The sequence below is a fragment of the Cricetulus griseus genome, chromosome 6 (assembly GCF_003668045.3).
Source record: "Cricetulus griseus strain 17A/GY chromosome 6, alternate assembly CriGri-PICRH-1.0, whole genome shotgun sequence".
In the NCBI taxonomy this organism is placed as follows: domain Eukaryota; kingdom Metazoa; phylum Chordata; class Mammalia; order Rodentia; family Cricetidae; genus Cricetulus; species Cricetulus griseus.
The window spans coordinates 63,205,988-63,226,378 of record NC_048599.1 but is presented as its reverse complement, the minus strand read 5'-3'; the positions used below and the strand labels follow the sequence as shown (position 1 = coordinate 63,226,378).

The window sequence follows — 20,391 nt, the reverse complement described above, 5'->3', positions numbered from 1 at the left end:
GTTTGTCATGAACCTCCTCTATATAAATATAAGAGACACCAAAAAACGGAAATTGCATTACTTTTAGTGCTGTGTTAAAAGACTGCAAAGACCATAATAACTAACCATCCATTTCAATTCTTTTCTTTCATAAAGAGTTAGATAAATGCATGACCCCAGACTAGATAGAATGTAACCACCTACTTCGGACCAACATCAAGAAGGAAAGTATTAACCATCAGAATATGATACATCTGTTCTCAAACAGGTCTAATCCTTAGCAAGAGAGAGGGGGTAAAGTGAAGAAAAAGAGAGGGTCAGGGAGAGGTACAAGGAGACAGAGAACCAGATGTCAGTGAATGTCCATCTTATAATGACTTTCAATTTGATACCTTTTAACAAATAGAGAGTCATTTTTACCAGAATCAAGAACGGACCAAGTAGTAATACAATATGATGTCAATGACATCAGATTTAAGAGAAGAATTATAATTCCTGCTCTTTGCCTTTTATTTTATTTTCATACTTCAAGGGACAAGAGTATTGATTAACAGAACTGAAATAAACTCTGAGGAACAAGGTATGCAGCACTGACCAACAGTCCTCAGAAAATATGCTCCAATTCTGGGAAAGTTTGATGTGAAAGTGTTAGTCATAAAAGCTTGGGTGGTACCCACTCCTGAAGCATCCACCTCCATCTGCTCCACTTTCAAAATCACCCGCAAGGGTCTATGGATGGCAGAGACATAAATGGGAAACTTGCTCTCGGAGGTCTGGTGGGTTTGTCATGAAGCTCCTCTATATAAATAAAAGAGACACCGAAAAATGGAAATTGCATTACTTTTAGTGCTGTGTTAAAAGAGAAAGGTCAAGTTAACCCCTTAAGAATTCAATGAGCAACATGATGTACTACGCGTCCGGCAGAGCAATCCCCGAATGGCCCTTATGGACATCTGGTGTGAGTCATCCATCTTTTTTGGCCCATTAAAATCAGTGGCACCTCATTAAAACAGTTCAGCAGCTGAGTGCACACATGATGCGGTCTGCAAGGGGTTAACGGAAATAGCTGTAGGGATCAAGAAGGTTTCTGTCTTCAAGGGCTCATCCACAGGCAGACAAAGAAGCTAGCTAAAGCATTTCCAGAAGATCTACTTCCCTGTCAAGGTGAGAAAGGTATAGCCATTTGTGAAATTGGATTTAAAAAAAAAAAATGTCTCTCCAATCTCTCACAGTGTTAGCAATTATGTCTCTTGGGATCTGACGTTTCTCTGATCAGTAACAGTGCTGCTGTGTGTGCCTTAGCCCTGGCCTGGAAGAAGCACTGAGCTGCTAAGATGGATTTCAGATAGTCCTGATGAGTATTTTGAGGTGTTACATCACAGTAACTCCACCACTCAGCTTCCTTACAGTCAGATTTGCTGGCCAGAAAACCAAGACTCACACACACACTTTCTCTGACCAAACAGAGGGATATCATGGTCCAGCCAGATCAGATACTTCAATACTACTACTCTGATCTTATCTTTCCTTGTATTCTCCATCTTTCTCCCCCTGTTTCTTTTCACTTTGACCTGAGAATCTTTAAAAACGTGTTCAGTCTGGCCTTAAAAGGAAAAACACTTCTGGTAACTAGGTCTGGATTTTGAAAATATTTGTTAATAGTATCTTTACTTACTTAATTATAACAACGGTACAAAAATAGTGCCAGCAGAAACAGAGTGTCACCTGCTATAGAGATCCACCCAACCCCTATGGTTACCACATACCTTACACTTTAGCAAGGCAAACCGTTCAGTGATAGACTACTAGCTGCTTGTGTTAGCTTCTAATTTTCTTGAGCATTTTAGAAATCATTAATATAGGTAAACAATAAACAAGCAAAATATATAGCACTGTTCAACTCAAACAAATGTTCAACTTGGCCAAGCTTACAGCTCCAATGCAGCTTAAGGGGGAAAAAATAACAGTCCCTTACTAATTACAAAAGTCTACACCGTGTATCCACATCTGTCCATTGCTGATAGGCCTGACTGTGAGCATTTTATATCTATCACATCAATGAAACTGATAGGCATAATGATGTCTTAGTGAGTATGTGAATTCTCAGTCACTATTAAAAGATTCAGTATCCATTTGAATGAAGAAATGAAATTATATAGTTCCTTACATATACATACTTTAAAACATGTGATTCTATTACTCTGCTTTTCATTCAAAAATATTTAAGATTTGGGCTAAATAAAAAAAAAAACAAAAAAAAAGAAAAAAAAAAGATTCAGGCTAGAGATGCAGATCAGTGGTGAAGAGCAGTTGTGCTTCCAGAAAACTCAGGTTCAGCTCCCAGCACCAATGTGGTGGTTCAAATTATCTGTAACTCCAGTTTCATGGTTTCCAACCTCAGGGGGTACCAGAAATACACTTATTGTACATACAGGCAAAACACTCATACATTATAAATAATTTAAAAATTATTTGTCAATCCTTTTCAACAAGTATGTTCACATAACAACTAAGTCCAGGAAAAAAATCCCTAAAATTTAGATAACTCAATTGCTTAAATAAGCAATGGCATACCTATGTATTCTATTCTGAAGTTCTTAAAATAAGAAAAAATAAAATATCCATGCTATATAAAAAGCATGCCTATGATTTTAGCAAAAGGGAACATTTCAAGCAATGTCTTTAAAAAATACTTCAGTGTATTCATTATAATATACACAAAGATGTATATTCTAAAACATGGCATGGTTTGTAGATACAAGGATAAATGATGTATCTTCTTCTCAGTTTATTTCTTCATTTTCTGTTTTTAACAAATATCCACTAGTGACTTTAAAGTTTCAGGAATCACGATGAATGCTAACTTGTCGAAAGAAAATATACTGAAAGTTCAGTTTACTGAAATTCCAGGTAAGGCTTTATCATGTGAATTTTCTTTCTCTCTTCCATGTGTAGAAGTGTTGTATCTAAGCATAAAGACAATATGGTGATCCAGAGTGTAGCATCTGAGTGTAAGTCAGCTTAGGCACACTGGAAGAAATACATTTGTCTCACTTTTCCTTCCTTCCCTCTACTCTTGCACTACTGGCTGGTCTATTCAGATGTTTTCTATTCTATCCTGGCCATCATAAGATGGTTCTGGCCATCCCATAAAGCTCCATGTTCTTTCTTCAAGTTCAAAGGTAAAAAGTAAATCCATGCCCAGCATTCTAAGCAAAGGTCTTGGGGCTCTGACAAGACTCAGATAGTGTTTCAAGTGCTCATTCCAAAAACCATTCCTGAAGAAGATATAATTTAACTTGTTTATTGATAGAAACATTTCAGTGAATTCCTAAGAGCTGAGTGTAGCATCTGTCTCATGAATAAAACTTGTCGAGGACTGGAAAAGGGACTTCATTTGCTTGCTTGCCTCCTCACTTGCTTGGTCGCTTTAAAAGATTTATTTATTTTTATTGTATGTATATGTGTGTTGTGTTTGTTCATATGTCTGTGCCTAGTGCCCACCAAGACCAGAAGAGAACATAGAATCCCCTAGAATTAGAGTTATAGATAGTTGTGAGCTATCATGTGCATGCTGGGAATAGAACCTGGGACTTCTGAAAGAGCAGCCAGTGTGCTTAACTTCTGAGCCATCTCTCTAGCTCCCTGGTTTGTTTTTAAGAGGTACCTTATGATCTACTTCAAGAAGAGGTGGGTAAAATGAACAAACATTCCTCAAACAAATACTTGGCAACAAATACAAAAGATAATTGTAATGTCAGAAAAATAATCAAGTTACTCCACTAATTTTTTTCTCATAGTAGCACCTGTACCTGGAAAAGCTGAAGACATTCCCCACTTTAGCCAAGGAAGGAAGTCTCCCTGAGCCCACTTTCAATTAAAAGCAGTCATTACAATGAATTTGCTAATTGCACTGAAAGCATCTCTTTACCTACCACAAGTTTACACTTCCTGCTGTAGATTGCTGTGTCTCCCATGGCATCTCAGGATCCCATCCTCCCTGTAATGATGCTCTCTTCAGCCCTCTCCAACGACTGTCAGTTTCCCTCTCAAAGCACACATGGAGCCAATGAGTCCATCTAGCACCTTCTTATGTCTCCTGTTTATTGAGCATATAATTTGTGTTAGGTGAAGATTATGTACAATTCTAACAATGACACTACCACTTCTTATCTCAGCTCCAAATGAGGAGGAAAAGCATGGAATATTTAAGCATTCATGATAAAGATTTCAGCAAATGTCCTAGCTAAGCTTCCATCCTAGCCCATGTGAAATCAAAATACGCCACCATTCCAGTGATGGCTCATACTGCTATGCACACAGCATTCCCCAAATTCTGGCCTGAGGTCCCACATCGGAGCAGATGTCAGGCTAGAGTGAAGGTTATGGAGACCCTGTCTTTATTTGTTTCATCATGCCAGCTTTTTAGAAGCAAAGAGATTCATGTCTTTTTTGAGAAAACTTTTTCTGTTAGAATCTCCTTTATTTCTGCCCCTATTTACTGTCTAGAAGTAGGACTTCGGGTTTAGTTGTCTCTAGAATTTGTTTCCAACTCAAAATGATTGCTGGAAAAAAAACATGTCTGTTTACTGGGCTTTCAATGTTTTTAAAGAGACTTTCTTTCTTTGGGGGAGTGAGGTTTTGCTAGGGCAAATTGTTCTTGGTACTAACATATGTGTCTTCTATCTAAGAGCATCTGTGTGAAGTACTAGAAAGTTCTTGTCTCTCACTTCCAGCCACATTTGTCTCATTTCCCAATTTCCAGATAAAGTACACACATGCAGATCAGCACACAGTTGACTATTTGAATTGATTTTCTTAAACACGAATAGAACTTTAGCTTGCTTATTTGTAACCAAAAAACAAAAACTGAACAAAGGTCTGTGGTCATGGATGCATATACAAAAGAGGCCAAAATAGAAATATAACTTTGTAGCTTTCTTTTCCAAAAGCATAAATAGATGGTTGATATATGATAGATAGATGTTAGATAGATAGAGATAGATGATATATTGATAAATGATTAGATAGATCATAGATAAATATGACAGATAAGATATGATAGGTTGATACATAGATAATTAGATAGAAAGATGGATAGATACATAATAGATAGGTAAGTAGATAGAAGACAGATAGATGATAAAGAGATAAATATGTGATAGATGATAGATAGATAAATGATTAAATAGAAAGATAGGTAATAGAGATGATAGATGGTAGATATATGAGAGAGATAGAGAGCAGATAGATGATAGATAGATAGATAGATAGATAGATAGATAGATAGATAGATAGATGTAAACAAGGATCCTTGTTGTGCATTTCAGATGAAAGACACATGACACAGAGCTGGCTTTAAGCCCAAAGGGTCAGCACAGCTAGTGTAAGCTTTAAGTAATTCATGTCCAGCATTTGTATGAGACTACTGCCGGACTAGGGCAGACACATGCAGAAAATCTGCCGTCTCTCCTCTGAGAGCTTTGATGTGGATTTTTTTTCTTTTTTCCTCTACATAAAATGTGACTTGAAAGACAAGATTAGCCCTACCTCTGAAAAACGATCCTGTTCTGTTAAGAAGCAGACAAGGCAATAAGTTTAAAACGAAATTTGGGTGGGAGGGGAAAAACAGCTGTAGAAGTTAACCCAAAAATTCAGCAAACCCTGCCAAGACATATGACAGCGCTTAACTTGCTCAGAGTGGGGACTCTCCTTAGAGACCTCTCCCAGCATTATCAAAAGCATTCCCTTTGAAAGAGGCCAACTCCTGATAATAATACCAGGGAATCAAACTCAGGCATCTCTCTGTAATGGGATTCAGATTCTTCGAAAACTTGGGAGTGTTGAAGGTTTAATTACCCAGTAAAACAAGAAAAATGCATTATACAGTAGAGATAAATGAATGGGAACACCAGAGAAACATGCTTGTCCATAAGTCATTTGGTCACATGATCTCTTCTCCATTTCCTCTTGCTATTTTATTACACTGTCCCCAAAGTCAGAGGGCAAAAAGCAGCATGCTCGTAGATTCCTCAGTCTGAATGTTGCAGAGTAAAAGTTCCCCCAAATAGCTTGCAGTTTTATGAAGAATTGTGTGTGTGCATGTGGACGTACGTATGTGTGTGCATATGTGTGTGTTTATGTGTCACAAATACGGACAAATGCTAGAAAATGTCAAGGTAACATAAGACTAAGTATACATAAAAAAAAGACAAGAGAAAGATAAATGGAGGATTAAAAACTGCCTGTCTTCCCCTGTCTCTATCCATCAATCTAATCAACTCTTTCTAATTTTTATCATGTACTAGTGTCACTGATTTTCTGATTTTGTTGCTATATTTTAAGGGTATATTAAGCATCAAAAATATCTATATTAGTCAGACGATGAGGGCCAATAATGGAGGCCAGGAACTAAGGAAGTTGTTTTCTATGCTTCATTCGGGAATTAAAGGATTTTTTTTAACTAGAATTTTAAAAATATTTTTAAATTATTCTTTGAAAATGTCATGCATATTCACAATTTATCTTGATCACATCCTCTCGCCACAAAGTCTTCCTCCCACTGTCCCAGGACTCCCACACATATCTCCCTATGTCTTCCTTCTGGAATTTTTAAGTAATGTTTGTAGCCCACTAAGACCAATTAGTATTGCCCATATACGCATGGGTGTGGGGTCATCCACTAGCGTATGGACAGTCTTCCAGTTGCCACGCTCTTAAATAAAGATGAATATTCCTCGGCCCCAGCAACTACCACCTGCCAATAAGACTTTTATTTGTTTTTAGATTTATTTATTTTAATTTTATATATGTGGATGTTTTCTTTGCAATATGTGTCTATCATGTGCAGGCCTGCAAAGGCCTGAAGAGGGCAGTGTATCCCTTAGAACTGGAGTTACAGACTACTCGTAGATGCTGGGAATGAACCTGGATCCTCTGGAAAAACAAGTGCTCTTAACCTCTGAGCCATCTCTCCTGACCCTGCCAACAGGATTTTAGCCATATATCCACTCATCGTTGTTACCACAGAATTGGTCCTGTGTATTTCTCTACATAGTCTTCCTTTGTTACACACTACTTTCTGTGTAAATGCTGAGGCGTTCTATGTAGGAATCTTAAATGACACTCTAAAATAAAAATGTCATAGGATCTGTTTGTGACAATCTTAGAGAAGTCACATTCCACCTCTACATTAAGATGAAGTGCTGGGATGTGTGACTTGGAAAAGTTCTGGTAACATAACATCCACAGGCACACCATTGTAGTGTCATCTTGTTTCACCAGTGGACTTGTAGTAGTGACCACATACTGGGGGTGTGGCTTCAAGTGTACAGATGTGACCTCTTATAAGGAAGAGGAGGGGCTGCCCCACATTGGGTATCATTAACAGGTATTTATTAGGGAAGCATTTACACAATTATGGTAAGTAACCACTGAGGCCTTCCTGCTCCTAAAGATGAAGTCTCTGCCCTTCCAGGTCTCCGACTACAGACCAAGTGCAAGCCAACCCCTCCTCTTCCACTACACACAATAATGCTTTAGACACAGACGGCAGAACCATATGGGTCAGAGAGATCCTTCTGCATTGCTTTGCTAATAACATCTACCTAAACTAGTGAAAAATATAAAGAACATGTCAGAAGGAATAGAGTGTCACAGAAAGTAAATTAATTGATAACAATATTGAACTATGCTACTCTCCAAAGATGATTATTATTTCACTTTTGTATTTATTATTGTTAGTGTATGGATGTTTTGCCTATATGTGTATACCAGCATGTACTTGAAAAGGGCATCTGATCCCCTGTAACTGGAGTTACAGATGGTTGTGAGTGACCATGTGGGTCCTCTGCAAGAACTACAAATGCTATTAATCACTGAGTCATCTCAGAAGCCCCTACTTACTATTTCTTTAAAGGGGGTTTGTGTGTTATAAAAACTCAAGAGCAAAATGGAAGGGATGAAAAATGCTGGCTGTTTGACTTACAAAGAAGAGAAAGATTTTAGAAAACAGGCAAATCCCAATAAATATGGGTACTATTTGCACGTCAAAACACATGAGGAAGCCTTCTGAATAGAGGCTGTTGTTCATCTGTCTAAAATACTAGTTCAACCCTAGTGATAAAACCATTGCAGGACAACAAATACTCTGTATGCTAGGTGATTAGTTTTCCTAACTATCTGTGAATTAAAAATCAAAGAAAAAGAATCAGACACAAACAGGCATAATTTAAGATGTACTCAAGATTATTTTTACTTTAGTAAGGGTCTGTCCTTATAAGTCAGTACAGAAGTAGCTCTGGAGATGTTCCCACCCAGGCTTGTTTTCTCTCACCTTGTTTCTGTCTTGCAAAGGAGACCTGCATCAACACCCCAGTGGTGCAGAATAATCTAGGCCAACAAAGAGACTTTTTTATTCCAGTAGGCCAAATCACAGCCATTTGACTGTAATTTCAGAAGCAATGACAGTTCTCAGAGCTATCATTACTGTACGTATAGGCAAAGAAGTCTAAACTGGGATTTTCAGTTGTGCAATGTGTAGGATGGGGCTGATTTACAGTGAGTCAGTCGGGATCACAGAGCAAGCTGTCTGATGTGCCCACTCCATTTCCAGATGACTATAAAGTGCACGGATTAGTACTTGTGCCATGTCAGCAAGAGCGACAGGAGTTTGACCTTTTTCCATAACAGGAGAGAGCCTGGGCTTCCATTGCCTTTTCCTACAGGAGTTCTTTGCAGGGCACTGTAACATATCATTACTATGACATCACTGCCAGTGGTTGCCATTTCAGAGAAAACATACAAATGGCCCAATAATGGGTTTCTTCATGCGTCAGTGGAAGTCTGTAAAAGGAGCTTTGTTTGTATCCTTATTGTCTGATGTACTGGAACTGGAGTGCCTTTTTGACCTTGGCATTGTCATTCATATCTCTCCAACACAATCCAGCCAGGCTAGCAGTTGAAGGAAAAGAAGAATAAATCAGAAGGAACTATGTTGTCTCATTTGGACAGCGTGAGACCAAATGTGGAGTTTCCTGTCCATTTGTGTTAACCTCTGTGGAGATAAGGACTTGGGGCTACTTCACTTGGGGATGGCCTAGCTGGCTCAGAGTCAGGAGCTGTGGTCTCAGACACATTATTGATTTGTTGGATGTTGCTTTGTCAAAGCATCCCGGCTCAGGCTTCAGGACAAGTGGTATTGATGCTGACACCTCAGCCTCAGAGCTATTTAAACAAAGAGCTGGTAGACAAGGAGATGCAGCTGTTAGATCATGAATATACTTGCATGCAAATTGTTTGGAAGCCTGGTGTTCTGGCTTACAGAAACCTGACCTTTGTTCCTTTAACATCTGCAGAGCAAAAACAAACAAACAAGAAGGGTCGATATGCGATGAGCATGGAGGGATATGTGATGACCAGGGATGTGTGATGAGCATGCTTTTTCCTTTGGTTGTCAGGCCTTCGCTGCCCCTTTTCTGGAGTAAACTGAATTAGAGTTTTGTTTCCTGGTCCTTCACTTGTAATCCAGTGGAGAGATGGGAAATTACCACTCTGCCAGCAACTGAGTTTGTGGCAAACACCTCAAATATTCTATATGTAGCATTTTCCATAGTGGAGACAAAAAAGAACCAAAAAAGTACATTTACTCAGACAACCATTTACAGAACTAGAGCTTAAATCCAGTAAAACAAGTGTTACACAACTTTTATCAGAATGTAGAGACAAATAGATAAGTTAAAATTTAAATGTGTATCTGTCACAATTAATAGATAAATCCAAGGAAACATCTGATACCTGTATTCAAAAGAGCAAGGACATAAACGTATAACAGTACTGAGCAGCAATCAACACCAAGGCATCTTTCAAAACTCAGTGTCTCAATATCGCCTCATACAAGATACCTAGTATTATTCTGGAAGACTGTCAAGTAGAGCTCCTACAAGATCTTTTAAGATTGAAAACGGAGGCAAGTTGTATACCACTGGTAGTTTTCTTACACTTCTAAGCTCCCCTTTCCTGACTTCCCACCATAGGCATACTGTGATTTTGACTGGAACCACCAAATTGCAGGTGCTAAGGAGTCAATCAAAGCAACATCTAAAGTCAAGAGGAGAACTTGGAAAAATGCTGTTGACTTGGATTCCAATATTTAAAACATCCTGTCATTTTATTGGATACTATGAAATTTACTTTTTTTCTAATTTTTAATATTTTGCAATAAATATATTTAAAGAGCTGAGCAAAGCACAGATATACAGTTAATTCATTTCTCACGTGTGCTGCAACAAGAATTAAGTACACTGCCTTTGCCTCTCACTCCCTTTCCCAAAGGCTGTCCCTTTCCCCTTCCGCTGTGATGTCCATTGCCCTGAAATTTATGATAATTGCTTTTCCTGTACTTTTATACCTAAGCATATGTCCCTTAAGCACAGAGTTTGTTTTATGTGTTTTCTATTTTTGCATCATATAAATGGAATTATATAGTATACTTTCATGTGCATTGGTATTTTTCTCTTAACATTGTATCTATATCATTCATAGGGGTTTGGTATACAAATATAGTTGGATATTTTTGACATATATATTATGGAATGATATGATATGACATACATATTATGAATGTTTCTGGTTTGTGTTCTGATGATTAAATTGCTATGAATGTTTTCTGAAACACATAGAAATACAATTCTGTTGGACAGAGTCTAAGGATTGAAGTTGCAAAGTGAACTTTGTAGATGAAGTTACATACTGAAGTCTGTAATCCATGTCTTTAATACAGAAAACCATTTTCAGTATCTACTGCATTAAAATAAAAGAGATGAAAAGAAGATATAGTGTTTGGTGCATTGTGTTTTATATTTGATGTGTAAAGACACCTCACTTTAAGTACTAAGTAATGATAAAGAAGTCAATAGCTTTTTGAATATTATTGAGGGCAAAATATCTAAACATTGAACAAAATGAAGGTGGGGATTTAGAGAGGAATTGATGTCAATCAAATTAGAGAAATTGCTGAGGCTTGGTTTTCATGTCTCTTATTCTTAAAACAAATAGATGCAGCAAGCTGATGCATGCCCAGCATGTACATTTCAAGAGTCTTCCAGTTCTGTTTTCAGAATTACTATGACCCTTGGTCTCAGAATTTGACTTTCGCTGAACAAAGCACAAAAAGTATATTATGGTTTCTAAATATAATGTAGATAATTGTCCTTGGCTCTAGAGTTGAGCACTCGATAAAGACAACAGCTATACTGGACCCTAGGATGTCATCTGCCAGCCTTGCAACTCACCAATTTGATTTTGGATGTTTTCCATTCTTTTAACAGAAATCCCATACTCTTGTCATTAAATATGATGGTCATCTCATCATTGTAAGGAATTTATGCTTAAGATTACCAACAAAAACAGACAGCAGCTAAATAAACTGCAGAGAAAGAATGAGCACGCATGTGGTGCAAGTTTAAAATATTTTCACCTGACAGTTCTCTCAGCCCCACCTAGGCTTGAACTTACTTATGCCAATCTATTTGTACTGTCACTGTGTGCTCTGCCCTGTTTCACCATGGAAAACAGGAAATGGGATTTAAGTTATCATCTTCTACTGCTTTTGATATATTGAAAAATAATAAAACGGGTCATGAACATTATCTCCTCTAGCAACTTTGATATTCTGGTATTTCTTAATCTTTAATATTCTTTTTAAATGAGATGTGAAGTTTATGCTAATAGAATCCAGTTGTTAGGCAGAGCTTCAGTTTCTCTAAAATAAAAATAAATTAGGGCCTGGAAAGATGCTCAGCAGTTTAGAGGCTAGTCTTCTGTTATAAAGGACCTGGAGTTGCTTCCAAACAGCTATCTCAGGCCATTTACACTCACAGATAACTCTAGTTCCAGGATCCAGGGCAGTGCTCTTTCCTGGCTTCTGAGGGCACTACATGTACATGGTGTACTTACAAGCAAGGATACACTGGCACATGTAATTTTAAGAAATAAACTTTAGTTCTGAAAGATACTATGAAGCCTGGTAGGAGAGGAAAGTCATCAGTCTTATCCACTTGTGAGCTTTATAAGCTACAAAATCAACCTCCTGGGAAATATGTGTTCACTAGTGTAATAGTGACCTGACCATTATGAGGGTAACCAACTACTCATTGATTGAATTTGAGGCCCACTCCACAGGATTTATACCTGGTACTGTAAACCTAGTCAAAGCCTATGGCTGGAAAGGTCATAGACAAAAATAAAAAAAAAAAATTGATGACCTTGAGTCAATGATAACTCCTCTCTCCTTTCTTTGAATTAAGTAGAAAAACAAGCCTTTTGGCATTTGACACATTCCCTAAGACTTAACTTGAGTGACTCCCTCTTCCCATACCGAGAACTTATCACTGTGTTTATGAACACAAATGCTGTACTGCTGAGTCTCCAAAATAATTCGTTGGCTTTCCTTTCCACTTTTACCAAAAGCTATGCACAGAGCTTGTTTTTTTTTTTCATTTATTTTTTTATTTAAATTAGTAACAAGCTTGCTTCACATGCCAATCCCAGCTCCCTCTTCCTCCCCTCCTCCTCCTCCCTCCCACCAAAGGCCCTAAGACCCCACCCCATCTTCCCTGTGCTAACCAGGGAGGGTGAGGCTCTCCATGGGCGATCTCCAAAGTCTGTCATATCATCTCAGGCAGCACCTAGACCCTCCCCCACGAGTCCAGACTGAGAGAGCATTCCTCCATTTGGAATGGGCTCCCAAAGTCCATTCCTGTGCCAGGGCTAAATACTAATCTACTACCCGAGGCCTCATAGATTGCCGACGCCTCCTCACTGACACCCACATATGCACAAAGCTTTAAAAAGTAAGCTTAACTTTATGATGAGTTCCGATAAGAGCAATATAGGTAATTTCAACAATGTATTTTAGTTTTAAGTACATATACATACGTACCTTTGAAGCCTATAGACTCTGTGTACTGTTATCAGCCTTTCCAGTGATCCGGACTCTTGCCATCTGTTATGGTTTAAGTGTGAAATGCCTCCCCACAGGCTCATGTGTTGGACACTTGGTTCCCAGCTGGTGGGGCTATTTTGGGGGAGTTTCTGGAAATGTTAAGAGGTGGACCCTAGTTGGAGGAGGTAAGTTATGGGGGAAGGAGGCATGCTTTTTAACGTTGTTCCTGATCCTCACCCTGTCCTCACTTACTGTTTTCTTCCATCTGCTACAAAATGAACAGCCTTGCCACACACTCTCACTACTAAAGCTTCACCACAGGCCCAGTGAGAAAGACCCAAGTGACCATGAATGGAACATTCTAAAATTGTGAACCAAGACAATTATCCCTCTCTTAGGTTGCTCTACCAGGTATTGGATAATAGCACAAGAAGGTTAAATAATACACAGTCATCCCTAGTTAAAAATGAACATGTGTTTTTTTTTCCTTCCTCGACTTCTGTGAATCAGCTATTCGTATTTCCTCCAGGCATGGGCACAAATGAACAGACACCTTCTAAGCATTTGTGATAATTTGTCTTTTACTGAAAACACAAATTAAAGTGAATTTCAAAGACAATTTTATCATAAAATAAGTTTGAATTCTGTCCAAATAGCATCAGCCTCCATCATTGCAGAACATGAAGAAATGTATACTCCAAACCACTGATGTTGGAAGACTAGGTTACTCTAACCTGTGGAAAATAATTTGAAGGGAGGTTGACAGTGGAAAGCACACTTGTCAAATTCCCACTTTTAGAAATCCATTCTCTGGAAATAAACATAGGTAGATACTAGTTTGGTCTATTGATGCTTTTCACAGCATTGTGTGGAACTATAAGAAACCATCAAATTAAATTTTAAACAAGAGGGGATGCCTATGTAAATAATTTTCCCCTATAAAGTGAAAGGTTATGAAGCTACTAAAATGCTTATGAAGCAGTTTCAATGATATAGGAGATTTTATTTATTACTAGGTAAGTAAAAATAAGCAATTTCAAAGTATTCAAATAATAATGTAATATAACAATATTTTTCAATCTTATCTAAAGCACTTATATAAAACATATATTAAATTAAAATGTCACCACTGATGATGAATTAAAATATAATTTACATTTTAGTGTCTTTCAATATGTTGTAGCATTTCTATGATGTATATGGTTTCCTTTTAAAGAAATAATAATTATGTTCAGGCTGAACATTCAACTCTCAAGTTTATTTACACTCTGTATTAATCAGTAGCATGAAGGCTCTGACCTCTTTTATTACATTTATTTTATTAAGGAAAATGCCAATTCAAGGCCCAAAATTGATCTCATCATTTAAAAAGTAAGATTTTATGTAAGAATCTTGTATTTACATCTGTCCATATCTTTATTTGCTCAACAAAATGTATTAAACTATGCATCAAACAGAGGTTTAACAACCCAAAAAGATCACACTATTTTACACTATTTCATTATAGTGGGAGGTGACAGACACGACAGTAAAATAGACACACATTTGGCAGGAAACTGCTGTGCACAGAAATAAAGCAAAGAGGAGGTGGGAGGCACACGGTATAAAAGGTTCTTGCTGTTCTTTATGGGGTGGTCAGGAATCGTTGGAGGCTATGGGAGCTGAGACTTCCGTAGAGACATCAGAGCAGAAAGTGTAGCAGGTGCAAACATGTGCTGAACATTCAAGAGACATCAAGGAGCTCAGCTGAGCCTGAATTAGAACAGAGAAGGGAGTAGATGCACTTTTACAATAAAGTTACTGTTAATAGTCCCAGAGTACCTTTAAAGGCTACTTTATTTTTTTCCTTTCAATACTTCATGATGAGCAATGGCTGTCACCACTCCTTTCAAAGATTCCTCACTTAAAACTCTGGGAGAGTCATTTTCTCTTTCTACCACATACTTATCATTCACTGTACTCACTATGTCTTCTTTTAATGCAAAAAAACATGCCCTCATAACAAAATTTGTATATATTTAGCTCCGAGCGGCATTAGGGCAAATTGTCCAAATGACAATCAGAGAGCAGACTAGGTTGAAGTTCATAAAACAAGAGCAATTGCTCATGAACATGATGATTTTTAAACAACCAGCAGGAAACTCGCACAAACATACAAAATAACCATTAAACTAGGAGTGAAAGTTGGTTTTTACTCATCTAATGGTTATCCTGAAGACAGGGTTGTTAAGATGAGGAATGGTGGGGTGGCTTTCAGTACGGAGGCCACATTCTTAGCAAGAGGACTCTGCTTCCTGCCTTCCTTAGAACTTAAAGAATGAAATCGGTATCAGATGTATTTGGCACCTTTGTTATCAATGTTTGATCCATTGTTGCCTAACAAAAATTCAGGCCCCTGCTCAACCCTGAGATACAGCTGTGAGCTAGAACTCAAGGATGTTTCTTTCCTTAGTTCTCAATTTGAAAAACAAAGTCCCTCTTAGGCTGAGTTGGTATCTATGTCCAAATAACTACTGGGTATCTCCAGGGCAACTTTTTGGAATGAACCATTCTGAATGGTGTTTCACCATAGCACATAGCCCTCATGTGAGCTGTCAAGAAATGTAATTTTTTGAATTTAAAACGGTAATATTTTTTCCTTTTTTATTTAAATTAGAAACAAGCTTGTTTTACATGTCAATCCCAGTTCCCTCTCCCTCCCCTCCTCCCATACCACCCCCCACCAACCTCCTATCCCGTCACCTTTCTGCTCCCCAGGGAGGGAAAGGCCTTCCATGGGGGATCTTCAAAGTCTGTCATATCATTTGGAACAGACACAAGCACCCCTTGTGTCTAGGCTGAGAGAGTATCCCTCTATGTGGAATGGGCTCCCAAAGTCCATTTGAATATTAGGGATAAATACTGATCCACCACTAGGGGCCCCATAGATTTCCAAGGCTCCTCACTGACACCCACATTCAGGGGGTCTGGATCAGTCCTATGCTGGTTTCCCAGCAGTCAGTCTGGGGTCCATGAGCTCCCCCTTGTTAAGGTCAGCTGTTTCTGTGGGTTCCTCTAGACTTATCTTGACCCCTTTACTTATCACTCCTCCAAGTCATTAAAAAAAAAAAGTGTATTGTATTGGAAGGTACAGCTGCACTCCCCAAGGTGATGACAAAGCCATCATTTGGGCCAACTACTTCAGTTCTCCTGGCCAGCTAGTTTCAGCAGGGGTTTTATAACAACAACCCAAAATTCCTTTAAGAGGATGGATGTGTATGCTATGGCAGCAACAATATGCAAATGACTATCTAAAGGGGAAAAGTCATAAATGTTGTATATATAAAAGATATATTGTATGAAACATTTAAAATTATTTTTAAAACTGGGCTACAAAAACAATTTCACAGGAGGAGGGATGAGCAAAGAAGCCAAGACAGTGCTGCAGAAACCCACAGAAACAGTTGACCTGACCTAGTGAGAGCATGGTGACCATGGAGACCCTAGTCATAAAGTTGCGGAAACAGCATTGGACCGAACCAAGCCCTCTGATTGTGGGTGCCAGCTGGGAGGCCAAGACAGTCTATGGGACTTCTAACAGTGGAGCCAGTCTTTAACCCGAGAGCACAAATGGACTTTGGGAGCCCATTGCCTATGGAGGGATACTACTGCAGCCCAGATTCAGCAAGGAGGGCCTAGGCCGTTCCCCAAAAGATATGACAGACTTTGAAGATCCCTGGTGGAGGGCCTCACTATCCCTGGGGAGGAGTTGGGGGATGGGTTGGGAGGGGGTTGGTGGGGAACATGGGAGGATGGGAGGTCGAAGGAACAGGGGAGTTGGATATGTAAATATGAGTAGTAATTAAAGAATTTAAATTAAAAAAGCAATTTCATTTTTTCTACTGATAATTACTTGTATTTCCTTTTGTTGTACATGTAAAGTCTACAACACATCTTAATATATATTATACTCCTATAGTTTAATTAATCATCATGTCTATTAATCCAAAAAAAAAAGTTCAGACTGGCAAACACAAGGACCATTCGAGAGCACTGTGCACTAGGGCTTTAGGTAGAGAGACTAAGTTCCTGCAGCTGGTACCATATACTTGTCCTGAAACCATGTATAATCTCATCACTTCCATATCTTGTATAGCATTAGAGCTGCAAGAGATTAGTTCCTTCTTTCAGACTTCTCAGAAATACCCTCTGAAGTGTTTTTAGTCAGACTTTCTGTGCTTGAAGTTGTTGATGTCTTCCTAGTATCCAGAGAAAAGGGACTTCTGGGCTTCAGTGCCATGTATTGGAATATACTATTTTGTTTACACAAGTAAAATTTGTTCTATAGTTTTTATTTCTATTGTTTTTATTTCAAGATTTTTTTTAATGTTTTTAATTGAAACAGAATCATATCATTAGTCCCCCGTCCTTCCTGCAGCTCCTCTCACTTACATTCCCTTGAATTACTTTCCTATGTCCCCATACTCTCAAGTTGATAGCCTCTTTGATTATATTTGTTACATTCATATATGGATGTACATACATAAATATATACAAACATAACCTACAGAGTCCATATTTGATATATATATATATATATTTGAGATATATATATATAGATAGATATATATATATAGATATATTCATCAAGGCTGACCACTCTACATTGGACAATCAATAAGGAGATTTATTCCTGGGAGAGGCTACCTCTCCTCCCAGCAGTTAATAAATGGCTGTTGCTCTTTGTCCAGGGGTAGGACCTAGAAATTTGCCACCTGGTTGTGTGCTTAGAATTTTAAAATGAGTCTGTTAGGTAGAATTTTCAATTAGCCTTTTTTTTTTTCCTTTCTGGGTGAGGGCTGCAAAAACATGAATGAAATGTGTAGTGATTCATCTATTCAGAAATGAATTTAAGGACAAATTTGGAAAAATGCAGGTTTGAACTTAGATCCAGGTAGAGGATTCCATTAACAGAAACCCAGACCAGCTTTCCATACAGCCTTCATGGCACCTTATTGATTTAACTAGAGCAAAGTACATCCTTTGTGGGAAACATGACTTCTGGTTCAGTGGGGTTTATAATCATTCTGTGAGCTCACATTTTCTTCCACTTTTTAAAGAAAAATAATAATAATAAAACAAATCTGCAAAATTAGGCAGCAGAATGAGTACCTGTGAGTGGGGTTAAAATGTTCCTTAGACATTTCACGTGTGTGTGTGTGTGTGTGTGTGTGTGTGTGTGTGTGTGTGTGTGTGTATGAGTGTGTTTATATATGAGATTCTTTTCAGGTTCTATGTGTTTGTCCAAATGTCCAGCATATTCTTGTTTATGATTTATCTGAAATATATCAGTATTTTGGCTCCATTTGCCTGTTGAAGTTGGTTTTTTTTTTTATGTCTTCAAACAAGTCTTGTGGAATGTTGCTTATTTTAAATAGCTCATGATATCAGCTTGTCAGAGGCTTAAAATCACAGTTAAGAGTCGTTTTAACGAGGCTCAATAGGGCATGTATCCAAGCAAAATTTTACTGTCTTTAATCTTGAGCTTTATAGTCAGAGTTCACCATATCTATTTAATGTGAGGGAATGTGAACTGGCGATACTTTATTCCATATGTTATATATTTATGAGACCTGCTTCTCCAGAACTCACAGCCCAATTTTTATTCTAGCCAGGACCTTATTTCTCTGCTCGTGTTTTCTCCTTGTGTGCAGCTGTAAACCACAAGTGAAGTTTCTAATGTTAGACAAGGTGTATCCATTAGTTCCACTAAAAAGCTCTAACCACCGGAGTTCATTGATTTTTAGTTTCATATATCATTAATGAGGAGATTAGATACTTGTTTAGGAAGCAGAGCCGAGCAAGCTTAAGTGGCACTTGTTCCTACAGCATGTACAGTTGAAGGCCTCAGAAGCACTCTCATAGGTCGCACCATAGAGCAAACCTAAAGCAGAACATGTATACATGTCTATAGCTGCATTCTGATAATTGTTTTAAAGACATTCAAAATTAATAAGTACTATAAAGGCAAAAATATCTCTACCTTTTCCACTATCTGGGCATGTATCTTCTAGGGTGTTTACTATTAATTTTCCATAAGGGGCTAGCAAAACACCAGGTTCAGTTCTCAAGTGAAACCAAAATGCTACTTAGTCACAAGATGGTGTTGACTATGAAGAAAAATAATATTTTAAGAAAAAGCAAGAGTAGATCCAAGCTGTATTTCTCTGCATCAACAAAAAAGAACATTAAAAAAACATAAAAATCATTCATTGCTCTGAATAGTCTTTAAGTAAATGAAAAATTATCAAATAACTACAGTGAGAGGTTATGAGAATTCATTATCAGGAAACTGAACAAAGTGTGAAAAGGATGAAGAGTAGCAACCAACATTGCCTGCCTGAATATGCATCGTGCACAAGTGTGGGAAGCAACATATCCCGTAAAAAAGCTCAGGATGGAGCTGAGAGAGTGATATTAGCCTTTTGCACATGAGAAGCCTTTTGTATGTGGTAAACAAACCATACCCTAAGAAATGAACTGCAAGTCCCTAGGTAATCTAGCCAGAATAACTGACTTCTAACTCTGCTTCAAGGATTAGAAAGGTTTTTTGTCTTGGGGAAAGAGAGAGAACATAGTGATAGGGACTTAGTGAGGGGTGCAGAGAACACATAGGTGAGGAAAAGTGTGACTACCCAGTGAGGAATAAAGTGACACCCATCTGTTTCCTTTACAAAATATACTAAACCTTTAGCAATTTTGTGATTGGTCCACTCTAATACTGAGGCAATTATTAATAGTTTCTGAGCACAAAAGTGATTTCATTGTAATCATTTATAGAGCTCTAAAATGGGTCATTTAAATGGGCTTATTCAGATGCCATTGCAGCAAAATAAGGATGTGATTTGAAATAAAACAGAATAGCAATTCTCAGCCTGCGGAAGTATGTCTAACAAATACAGAGGAAGGGACTATTCCCCCATATAATTAGCTTTGGAAATAAAAAAAAAAAAACACTTAAGCATTACATGAACATCATCAAAGAAAATAGAAAACTTGTTGGGACATAGTCAAAGAACATGAAAAAAAGCTGACTAAGCATGTTTTTAAAACATCAACTTCTCTAATAATTTTATAGGGCATCATTGAAAATAGTTGAGTACACAAACATTCTCTCAGAATTCTTAAGCAATTCCGAACCTTTAGCCAAGTAAATTCACTTAATGGAATATATTTTAATAAAAAACACTACAACTATTCCCAGTATGTAGAATGAGGTCTGGGAAATTCTAAATATCTTACCAAACAGAATACTGAAATCACCACACGGACACTGTTAAATCCAGACATTAAAGTCATATGATGCTGATGACATAAAAAACAAAGTGCTTAGGAAATGACTATGACCTACTTGAGGAAAAAATTTGTTATATTCTAAACATAACTGGAAAATAAACAAAGAGCACACAAAAAAGAAATGTTTAATATCT

General features: G+C 37.8%; 1 long non-coding RNA gene across 1 annotated transcript in view; it reads right to left on the bottom strand.

The window, feature by feature from the left end:
* Positions 1–526: 526 nt before the first annotated feature.
* LOC118239040 overlaps positions 527–20,391 on the bottom strand; it is a 34,880-nt gene continuing 15,015 nt past the window's right edge. The window contains exons 2-3 of the long non-coding RNA XR_004770419.1: positions 3,915–4,078; positions 527–777 (exon numbers count right to left, since the gene is read on the bottom strand). This is a non-coding gene — a long non-coding RNA (uncharacterized LOC118239040). The remainder of the gene's footprint in view (positions 778–3,914; positions 4,079–20,391) is intronic.